We start from the raw sequence: 12246 nt of genomic DNA on the forward strand, positions 1-12246 counted from the left end.
TACCTTGGCCTAAACATCAGCGCCACAGGTAACTTCCACAAAGCTGTGAACGATCTGAGAGACAAGGCAAGAAGGGCATTCTATGCCATCAAAAGAAACATAAATTTCAACATACCAATTAGGATTTGGCTAAAAATACTTGAATCAGTCATAGAGCCCATTGCCCTTTATGGTTGTGGGAGGTCTGGGGTCCGCTCACCAACCAAGACTTCAAAAATGGGACAAACACCAAATTGAGACTCTGCACGCAGAATTCTGCAAAAATATCCTCAGTGTACAACGTAAAACACCAAATAATGCATGCAGAGCAGAATTAGGCCGATACCCACTAATTATCAAAATCCAGAAAAGAGCCGTTAAATTCTACAACCACCTAAAAGGAAGCGATTCACAAACCTTCCATAACAAAGCCATCACCTACAGAGAGATGAACCTGGAGAAGAGTCCCCTAAGCAAGCTGGTCCTGGGGCTCTGTTCACAAACACAAACACACCCTACAGAGCCCCAGGACAACAGCACAATTAGACCCAACCAAATCATGAGAAAACAAAAATAATTACTTAACACATTGGAAAGAATTAACATAAAAACAGAGCAAACTAGAATGCTATTTGGCCCTACACAGAGAGTACACAGCGGCAGAATACCTGACCACTGTGACTGACCCAAAATTAAGGAAAGCTTTGACTATGTACAGACTCAGTGAGCATAGCCTTGCTATTGAGAAAGGCCGCCGTAGGCAGACATGGCTCTCAAGAGAAGACAGGCTATGTGCTCACTGCCCACAAAATGAGGTGGAAACTGAGCTGCACTTCCTAACTTCCTGCCCAATGTATGACCATATTAGAGAGACATATTTCCCCCAGATTACACAGATCCACAAAGAATTAGAAAACAAATCCAATTTTGAAAAAGTCCCATATCTACTGGGTGAAATTCCACAGTGTGCCATCACAGCAGCAAGATTTGTGACCTGTTGCCACGAGGAAAGGGCAACCAGTGAAGAACAAACACCATTGTAAATACAACCCATATTTATGCTTATTTATTTTATCTTGTGTCCTTTAACTATTTGTACATGGTCAAAACACTGTATATATATATATATAATATGACATTTGTAATGTCTTTATTGTTTTGAAACTTCTGTATGTGTAATGTTTACTGTTAATTTTTATTGTTTATTTCACTTTATATATTCACTTTATATATTATCTACCTCACTTGCTTTGGCAATGTTAAAAGAAGTTTCCCATGCCAATAAAGCCATTGAATTGAGAGAGAGAGAGAGAGAGAGATAGAGAGAGAGAGAGAGAGAGAGAGAGAGAGAGAGAGGCAGACATAGAGAGGGAGGCGGATAGAGATAGAGAGACAGTAGGTTCAGTAGTCAGACAGGTACAGAACACCTCTTGGTCCTGCTCTACTCTCCTCCCTCCTGGACAGACAGGTACAGAACACCTCTTGGTCCTGCTCTACTCTCCTCCCTCCTGGACAGACAGGTACAGAACACCTCTTGGTCCTGCTCTACTCTCCCCCTCCTGGACAGACAGGTACAGAACACCTCTTGGTCCTGCTCTACTCTCCCTCCCTCCTGGACAGACAGGTACAGAACACCTCTTGGTCCTGCTCTACTCTCCTCCCTCCTGGACAGACAGGTACAGAACACCTCTTGGTCCTGCTCTACTCTCCTCCCTCCTGGACAGACAGGTTCAGAACACCTCTTGGTCCTGCTCTACTCTCCTCCCTCCTGGACAGCCAGGTACATAACACCTCTTGGTCCTGATCTACTCTCCTCCCTCCTGGACAGACAGGTACAGAACACCTCTTGGTCCTGCTCTACTCTCCTCCCTCCTGGACAGACAGGTACAGAACACCTCTTGGTCCTGCTCTACTCTCCTCCCTCCTGGACAGACAGGTACAGAACACCGCTTGGTCCTGCTCTACTCTCCTCCCTCCTGGACAGACAGGTACAGAACACCTCTTGGTCCTCCTCTACTCTCCTCCCTCCTGGACAGACAGGTACAGAACACCTCTTGGTCCTGCTCTACTCTCCTCCCTCCTGGACAGACAGGTACAGAACACCTCTTGGTCCTGCTCTACTCTCCTCCCTCCTGGACAGACAGGTACAGAACAACTCTTGGTCCTGCTGTACTCTCCTCCCTCCTGGACAGACAGGTACAGAACACCTCTTGGTCCTGCTCTACTCTCCTCCCTCCTGGACAGACAGGTACAGAACACCACTTGGTCCTGCTCTACTCTCCTCCCTCCTGGACAGACAGGTACAGAACACCTCTCGCTCTCCAATTCTCCTCACATAACTGACAAAATAATCAAATGTAATGTTTTTTACCAAAAACTCGACATGGAAAGCACAAAGCTGTGATCAATTAAATACAACGTTAACTAGATATTATCTGCGTCATTTATAGCCTGGCACAGATAGTAAAACTACATTAAATACAACGTTATCTAGATATTATCTGTGTCATTTATAGCCTGGCACAGATAGTAAAACTACTGTAGCGAACCGCACAGACAGCTGTGTGTTATGTGTTCGGCTAGTAGGTGGTTGTGTTGTACTTACCAGTTCCCAGTGTTCGCGGGGTCCGACATGCCAATCAACCTGCTATCTGCCAATCACAGGAATGCCTGGGATGTTCTGATGCCGGGCATCCTGGTGGTTGACGGAGTGGCGTGGAGGGGGCGGGGCATTGGAAGTTAAGGTTCAGCCTTTGTTCTCTCTCTTACGTCTGGGCTTCACAAGAGAAGGTCCAGATTGGCTTGTGGGGTATCTTTCATTTATTTGGCGTGAGCTAAGGCCAAACAGTAGCCTGTGTAAAGTTGCTAATAAACCGTCAATTCGTAACTCAATCCTCTGTCTGGACAATTGTTCCTTTATGATCTAGTCAGGTCATTACACTACATTAAACACAACGTTAACTAGATATCATCGCCACATAACTTATGTCGAATTTAAAAGACACCGTTACCGTTAGTAACGTCTGTTACACTGTAACTTACAGGCAGCCTCACATAAAAACCTATTGGTTAACAAAGCGTTGATTATGACCAAAGTCTATAGTAGTGAAAACTCTCTCTCTCTATTCTAATTTACCACACATTCACATCACTGCCTCGACATGAATGTGTCCTGTCAGAGCCGTTTCCTGTCCGTTAACTGTTAACCTCTTCGAGATAGGGGGCGCTCTTTTAATTTTTGGATAAAAAACGTTCCCGTTTTAAACAAGATATTTTGTCACGAAAAGATGCTCGACTATGGATATAATTGACAGCTTTGGAAAGACAAAACTCTGACGTTTCCAAAACGGCAAAGATATTATCTGTGAGTGCCCCAGAACTAATGCTACAGGCGAAACCAAGATGAAGTTTCATACAGGAAATGTCCCAGATTCTGAAGGCACTGTGTTCCAATGTCTCCTTATATGGCTGTGAATGCGCCAGGAATGAGCCTGTGCTTTCTGAGTTAATTTGGAAAAAAGTTTGCGTTTTAATGACTTATTTTTTATTTTTTTTCCTTACCCAAACGTGATGAACAAAACGGAGCGATTAGTCGACGCAAATAATATTTTTTGTAAAAACGGAACATTTGCTATCTAACAGAGTCTCCTCATTGAAAACATCTGAAGTTCTTCAAAGGTAAATGATTTTATTTGAATTCTTTTCTGGTTTTTGTGGAAAATGTTGCATGCTGAAATAGAGGCATAATCCTATGCTAGGCTAATACTAATACTAATACTGTTACACAAATGCTTGTTTAGCTATGGTTCAAAAGCATATTTTGAAAATCTGAGATGACAGTGTTGTTAACAAAAGGCTAAGCTTGAGAGCAAATAGATTCATTTCATTTCATTTGCGATTTTCATGAATAGTTAACGGTGCGTTATGGTAATGAGCGTGAGGCTGTAGTCACGATACCGGATCCGGGATGGCTTGACGCAAGAAGTTAACAGTCTCGAGCCACAGCTTAACCAATGAGCTACAAGGAGGACTGACAGTCACGAGCGGTGCAGCAGCCTCTGCAGCAGCAGCCTCCCCCGGGTCCTAGTGCCCGCCCGGTAAGACGGTTAAGATGCGATGGAATGGTTGACGGAGAGAAAATAAATCACAGAGAAAATATATTGACTGATATATTGAATTGTTTAGGGAAGCTTTAGCTTTGGCTTTAATACATTCTGAAAATACTTGAAAACCAAAAGAGAAAAGAATAGTAGCCCTCCTCAGGAACAACAAAACCCTCACAGACCAACTTCTTCTTCTATGATATAATGGAGGTCCTCAAACCGACGTTAAAGGTGCATGGCGCCACCTACTGTGCTGGAGTGTGTTCAATCACGGTTTACACCACTCTAAATCCTCCTACCGAACTCAGTACTTCTGAGAAAATAAAAGAGTCCTACTAACTTCTAATAGACCCTCCCCCATCCCCCAAATCCCTTTCAAACTCCCCCAACCCCGTCCAACCCCAATGACACTTCAATCTTTCCCTCTCTTCAACATCCTTATACCAATATCACAACACATACAAGTCTTGATATTACCTCAACTGCATTGACTCTGTACCGGTTCCCACCTGTATATAGTCTGTTTTTAGTCTCACTATTGTTACTGCTGCTCTTTAATTACTTGTTACTTTTAATTCTTATTCTTATCCATATATATTTTTTTGTTGGTTAGGATCTTGTAAGTAAACATTTCACTGTGAGGTAAAAACACCTGTTGTATTCAGCATTTCACTGAAAGGTAAAAAAACCTGTTATATTCAGCATTTCACTGTGAGGTAAAAACACCTGTTGTATTCAGCATTTCACTATAAGGTAAAAACACCTGTTGTATTCATGTGACGAATACAATTTGATTTGATTTAGTAGGTCACTCCTATCAGATTTACCAGATGATGAACTATCCAATCCAGACAGAGAATCTGATCATCCTATAATTCTAACAGGTTGTACGTCCTCCAACCACTGGAGGGCAACTATTATCACCAACAGTTCAACTGAGTGTTCTGACAGTTCATCTGTTAGTCTTCTACATATCTGCACATCAAATCCAGGAAGGTAAACGCCTGCTCCTGTGCTCCACTATCTGGGTTCTACATATCTGCACATCAAATCCAGGAAGGTAAACGCCTGCTCCTGGGCAGTTGGTGGAGTGGCGTGGAGGGGGCGGGGCATTGGAAGTTACGGTTCAGCCTTTGTTCTCTCTCTTACGTCTGGGCTTCACAAGAGAAGGTCCCGATTGGCTTGTGGGGTATCTTTAATTTATTTGGCCAAACAGTAGCCTGTGTAAAGTTGGTAATAAACCGTTAATTCGTAACTCAATCCTCTGTCTGGACAATTGTTCCTTTATGATCTAGTCAGGTCCACTATCTGGGTTCTACATATCTGCACATCAAATCCAGGAAGGTAAACGCCTGCTCCTGTGCTCCACTATCTGGGTTCTACATATCTGCACATCACATCCAGGAAGGTAAACGCCTGCTCCTGTGCTCCACTATCTGGGTTCTACATATCTGCACATCACATCCAGGAAGGTAAACGCCTGCTCCTGGGCTCCACTATCTGGGTTCTACATATCTACACATCAAATCCAGGAAGGTAAACGCCTGCTCCTGGGCTCCACTATCTGGGTTCTACATATCTACACATCAAATCCAGGAAGGTACACGCCTGCTCCTGGGCTCCACTATCTGGGTTCTACATATCTACACATCACATCCAGGAAGGTAAACGCCTGCTCCTGGGCTCCACTATCTGGGTTCTACATATCTACACATCAAATCCAGGAAGGTAAACGCCTGCTCCTGGGCTCCACTATCTGGGTTCTACATATCTACATCAAATCCAGGAAGGTAAACGCCTGCTCCTGGGCTCCACTATCTGGGTTCTACATATCTACACATCACATCCAGGAAGGTAAACGCCTGCTCCTGGGCTCCACTATCTGGGTTCTACATATCTACACATCACATCCAGGAAGGTAAACGCCTGCTCCTGGGCTCCACTATCTGGGTTCTACATATCTACACATCACATCCAGGAAGGTAAACGCTCCTGGGCTCCACTATCTGGGTTCTACATATCTACACATCACATCCAGGAAGGTAAACGCTCCTGGGCTCCACTATCTGGGTTCTACATATCTACACATCAAATCCAGGAAGGTAAACGCCTGCTCCTGGGCTCCACTATCTGGGTTCTACATATCTACACATCACATCCAGGAAGGTAAACGCCTGCTCCTGGGCTCCACTATCTGGGTTCTACATATCTACACATCACATCCAGGAAGGTAAACGCCTGCTCCTGTGCTCCACTATCTGGGTTCTACATATCTACACATCAAATCCAGGAAGGTAAACGCCTGCTCCTGGGCTCCACTATCTGGGTTCTACATATCTACACATCACATCCAGGAAGGTAAACGCCTGCTCCTGGGCTCCACTATCTGGGTTCTACATATCTACACATCACATCCAGGAAGGTAAACGCCTGCTCCTGGGCTCCACTATCTGGGTTCTACATATCTACACATCACATCCAGGAAGGTAAACGCCTGCTCCTGGGCTCCACTATCTGGGTTCTACATATCTACACATCACATCCAGGAAGGTAAACGCTCCTGGGCTCCACTATCTGGGTTCTACATATCTACACATCAAATCCAGGAAGGTAAACGCCTGCTCCTGGGCTCCACTATCTGGGTTCTACATATCTACACATCACATCCAGGAAGGTAAACGCCTGCTCCTGGGCTCCACTATCTGGGTTCTACATATCTACACATCACATCCAGGAAGGTAAACGCCTGCTCCTGGGCTCCACTATCTGGGTTCTACATATCTACACATCACATCCAGGAAGGTAAACGCCTGCTCCTGGGCTCCACTATCTGGGTTCTACATATCTACACATCACATCCAGGAAGGTAAACGCTCCTGGGCTCCACTATCTGGGTTCTACATATCTACACATCACATCCAGGAAGGTAAACGCTCCTGGGCTCCACTATCTGGGTTCTACATATCTACACATCACATCCAGGAAGGTAAACGCTCCTGGGCTCCACTATCTGGGTTCTACATATCTACACATCACATCCAGGAAGGTAAACGCCTGCTCCTGGGCTCCACTATCTGGGTTCTACATATCTACACATCACATCCAGGAAGGTAAACGCTCCTGGGCTCCACTATCTGGGTTCTACATATCTACACATCACATCCAGGAAGGTAAACGCCTGCTCCTGGGCTCCACTATCTGGGTTCTACATATCTACACATCACATCCAGGAAGGTAAACGCTCCTGGGCTCCACTATCTGGGTTCTACATATCTACACATCACATCCAGGAAGGTAAACCTGCTCCTGGGCTCCACTATCTGGGTTCTACATATCTACACATCACATCCAGGAAGGTAAACGCTCCTGGGCTCCACTATCTGGGTTCTACATATCTACACATCACATCCAGGAAGGTAAACCTGCTCCTGGGCTCCACTATCTGGGTTCTACATATCTACACATCACATCCAGGAAGGTAAACGCTCCTGGGCTCCACTATCTGGGTTCTACATATCTACACATCACATCCAGGAAGGTAAACGCTCCTGGGCTCCACTATCTGGGTTCTACATATCTACACATCACATCCAGGAAGGTAAACGCTCCTGGGCTCCACTATCTGGGTTCTACATATCTACACATCACATCCAGGAAGGTAAACGCTCCTGGGCTCCACTATCTGGGTTCTACATATCTACACATCACATCCAGGAAGGTAAACGCTCCTGGGCTCCACTATCTGGGTTCTACATATCTGCACATCACATCCAGGAAGGTAAACGCTCCTGGGCTCCACTATCTGGGTTCTACATATCTACACATCACATCCAGGAAGGTAAACGCTCCTGGGCTCCACTATCTGGGTTCTACATATCTACACATCACATCCAGGAAGGTAAACGCCTGCTCCTGGGCTCCACTATCTGGGTTCTACATATCTACACATCAAATCCAGGAAGGTAAACGCCTGCTCCTGGGCTCCACTATCTGGGTTCTACATATCTACACATCACATCCAGGAAGGTAAACGCTCCTGGGCTCCACTATCTGGGTTCTACATATCTACACATCACATCCAGGAAGGTAAACGCCTGCTCCTGGGCTCCACTATCTGGGTTCTACATATCTGCACATCACATCCAGGAAGGTAAACGCTCCTGGGCTCCACTATCTGGGTTCTACATATCTGCACATCACATCCAGGAAGGTAAACGCCTGCTCCTGGGCTCCACTATCTGGGTTCTACATATCTGCACATCACATCCAGGAAGGTAAACGCTCCTGGGCTCCACTATCTGGGTTCTACATATCTACACATCACATCCAGGAAGGTAAACGCTCCTGGGCTCCACTATCTGGGTTCTACATATCTACACATCACATCCAGGAAGGTAAACGCTCCTGGGCTCCACTATCTGGGTTCTACATATCTACACATCACATCCAGGAAGGTAAACGCTCCTGGGCTCCACTATCTGGGTTCTACATATCTGCACATCACATCCAGGAAGGTAAACGCTCCTGGGCTCCACTATCTGGGTTCTACATATCTGCACATCACATCCAGGAAGGTAAACGCTCCTGGGCTCCACTATCTGGGTTCTACATATCTACACATCACATCCAGGAAGGTAAACGCTCCTGGGCTCCACTATCTGGGTTCTACATATCTACACATCACATCCAGGAAGGTAAACGCCTGCTCCTGGGCTCCACTATCTGGGTTCTACATATCTACACATCAAATCCAGGAAGGTAAACGCCTGCTCCTGGGCTCCACTATCTGGGTTCTACATATCTACACATCACATCCAGGAAGGTAAACGCTCCTGGGCTCCACTATCTGGGTTCTACATATCTACACATCACATCCAGGAAGGTAAACGCCTGCTCCTGGGCTCCACTATCTGGGTTCTACATATCTGCACATCACATCCAGGAAGGTAAACGCTCCTGGGCTCCACTATCTGGGTTCTACATATCTGCACATCACATCCAGGAAGGTAAACGCCTGCTCCTGGGCTCCACTATCTGGGTTCTACATATCTACACATCACATCCAGGAAGGTAAACGCTCCTGGGCTCCACTATCTGGGTTCTACATATCTACACATCACATCCAGGAAGGTAAACGCTCCTGGGCTCCACTATCTGGGTTCTACATATCTACACATCACATCCAGGAAGGTAAACGCTCCTGGGCTCCACTATCTGGGTTCTACATATCTACACATCACATCCAGGAAGGTAAACGCTCCTGGGCTCCACTATCTGGGTTCTTGGATCCATCTGTGAAAAGCTGGGAAAAAGCTTAACTTCTACCAATGTAATTGTCAACCAGTTTCCCTTCATCACTGACTTCTGACCAATGATTCCTTTTGTCTACCAAGGTCAGATCAACAACAGGATCTTGGAGTAACCATGGAGGAACATCCCCTATCACCACAGAAGGACCAACCTCCAACTCCCTCAATCCACTGTCATCAGCAAGCTTTCCAACTGTCCAACCAAAACTACTGCCTTGTCTACTAGTATATTCCCATCAGTCATCTAGAACAGTAGCAGTGGGAGGCTCAACCTCACAGCCTTTCAACCCAATAAGCTGATGAATTTATTACACCGTTGATCCAAAGGCATCTCACCTGCCTCCACTAGTCAGACACATACAGATGTTGATTTAAATGCACCAATACATATCCTTAAAGCTAAATACTGGATTCTGTCCAGCTTCTGAAGACAAGTCTTTGCTGCTGTTCCATAAACTAAACACCTGTAATCAATTGTTGTCCTGATCAGAGCTCTATAAATATCCAGCAACGATTGTCAACTGGACAATAATATACATCTATTACCTCCCCCAACTGGACAATAATATACATCTATTACCTCCCCCAACTGGACTATAATATACATCTATTACCTCCCCCAACTGGACAATAATATACATCTATTACCGCCCCCAACTGGACAATGATATACATCTATAATCGCCCCCAACTGGACAATAATATACATCTATTACCTCCCCCAACTGGACAATAATATACATCTATAATCGCCCCCAACTGGACAATAATATACATCTATTACCTCCCCCAACTGGACAATAATATACATCTATTACCTCCCCAACTGGACTATAATATACATCTATTACCGCCCCTTAACTGGACAATAATATACATCTATTACCTCCCCCAACTGGACAATAATATACATCTATTACCTCCCCCAACTGGACTATAATATACATCTATTACCGCCCCAACTGGAGTATAATATACATCTATTACCTCCCCCAACTGGACTATAATATACATCTATTACCGCCCCCAACTGGACAATAATATACATCTATTACCGCCCCAACTGGACAATAATATACATCTATTACCGCCCCCAACTGGACAATAATATACATCTATTACCTCCCCCAACTGGACAATAATATACATCTATTACCTCCCCAACTGGACTATAATATACATCTATTACCGCCCCCAACTGGACTATAATATACATCTATTACCGCCCCCAACTGGACTATAATATACATCTATTACCTCCCCCAACTGGACTATAATATACATCTATTACCTCCCCCAACTGGACAATAATATACATCTATTACCTCCCCCAACTGGACTATAATATACATCTATTACACGCCCCCAACTGGACTATAATATACATCTATTACCTCCCCAACTGGACTATAATATACATCTATTACCTCCCCCAACTGGACAATAATATACATCTATTACCTCCCCAACTGGACAATAATATACATCTATTACCTCCCCCAACTGGACAATAATATACATCTATTACCTCCCCCAACTGGACAATAATATACATCTATTACCTCCCTGAACTGGACTATAATATACATCTATTACCGCCCCCAACTGGACAATAATATACATCTATTACCTCCCCCAACTGGACAATAATATACATCTATTACCTCCCCCAACTGGACAATAATACACATCTATTACCTCCCCCAACTGGACAATAATATACATCTATTACCTCCCCCAACTGGACTATAATATACATCTATTACCTCCCCCAACTGGACAATAATATTTTTTATTTATTTTTTTATTTCACCTTTATTTAACCAGGTAAGCAAGTTGAGAACAAGTTCTCATTTACAATTGCGACCTGGCCAAGATAAAGCAAAACAGTTCGACACATACAACGACACAGAGTTACACATGGAGTAAAACAAACATACAGTCAATAATACAGTAAAAAAAACAAGTCTATATACAATGTGAGCAAATTAGGTGAGAAGGGAGGTAAAGGCAAAAAAGGCCATGGTGGCAAAGTAAATACAATATAGCAAGTAAAACACTGGAATGGTAGTTTTGCAATGGAAGAATGTGCAAAGTAGAAATAAAAATAATGGGGTGCAAAGGAGCAAAATAAATAAATAAATTAAATACAGTTGGGAAAGAGGTAGTTGTTTGGGCTAAATTATAGGTGGGCTATGTACAGGTGCAGTAATCTGTAAGATGCTCTGACAGTTGGTGCTTAAAGCTAGTGAGGGAGATAAGTGTTTCCAATTTAAGAGATTTTTGTAGTTCGTTCCAGTCATTGACAGCAGAGAACTGGAAGGAGAGGCGGCCAAAGAAAGAATTGGTTTTGGGGGTGACTAGAGATATACCTGCTGGAGCGTGTGCTACAGGTGGGAGATGCTATGGTGACCAGCGAGCTGAGATAAGGGGGACTTTACCTAGCAGGGTCTTGTAGATGACATGGAGCCAGTGGGTTTGGCGACAGTATGAAGCGAGGGCCAGCCAACGAGAGCGTACAGGTCGCAATGGTGGGTAGTGTATGGGGCTTTGGTGACAAAACGGATAGCACTGTGATAGACTGCATCCAATTTGTTGAGTAGGGTATTGGAGGCTATTTTGTAAATGACATCGCCAAAGTCGAGGATTGGTAGGATGGTCAATTTTACAAGGGTATGTTTGGCAGCATGAGTGAAGGATGCTTTGTTGCGAAATAGGAAGCCAATTCTAGATTTAACTTTGGATTGGAGATGTTTGATATGGGTCTGGAAGGAGAGTTTACAGTCTAACCAGACACCTAAGTATTTGTAGTTGTCCACGTATTCTAAGTCAGAGCCGTCCAGAGTAGTGATGTT

The sequence above is a fragment of the Oncorhynchus nerka genome, linkage group LG17 (genome assembly GCF_034236695.1).
Source record: "Oncorhynchus nerka isolate Pitt River linkage group LG17, Oner_Uvic_2.0, whole genome shotgun sequence".
Classification (NCBI taxonomy): Eukaryota; Metazoa; Chordata; class Actinopteri; order Salmoniformes; family Salmonidae; genus Oncorhynchus; species Oncorhynchus nerka.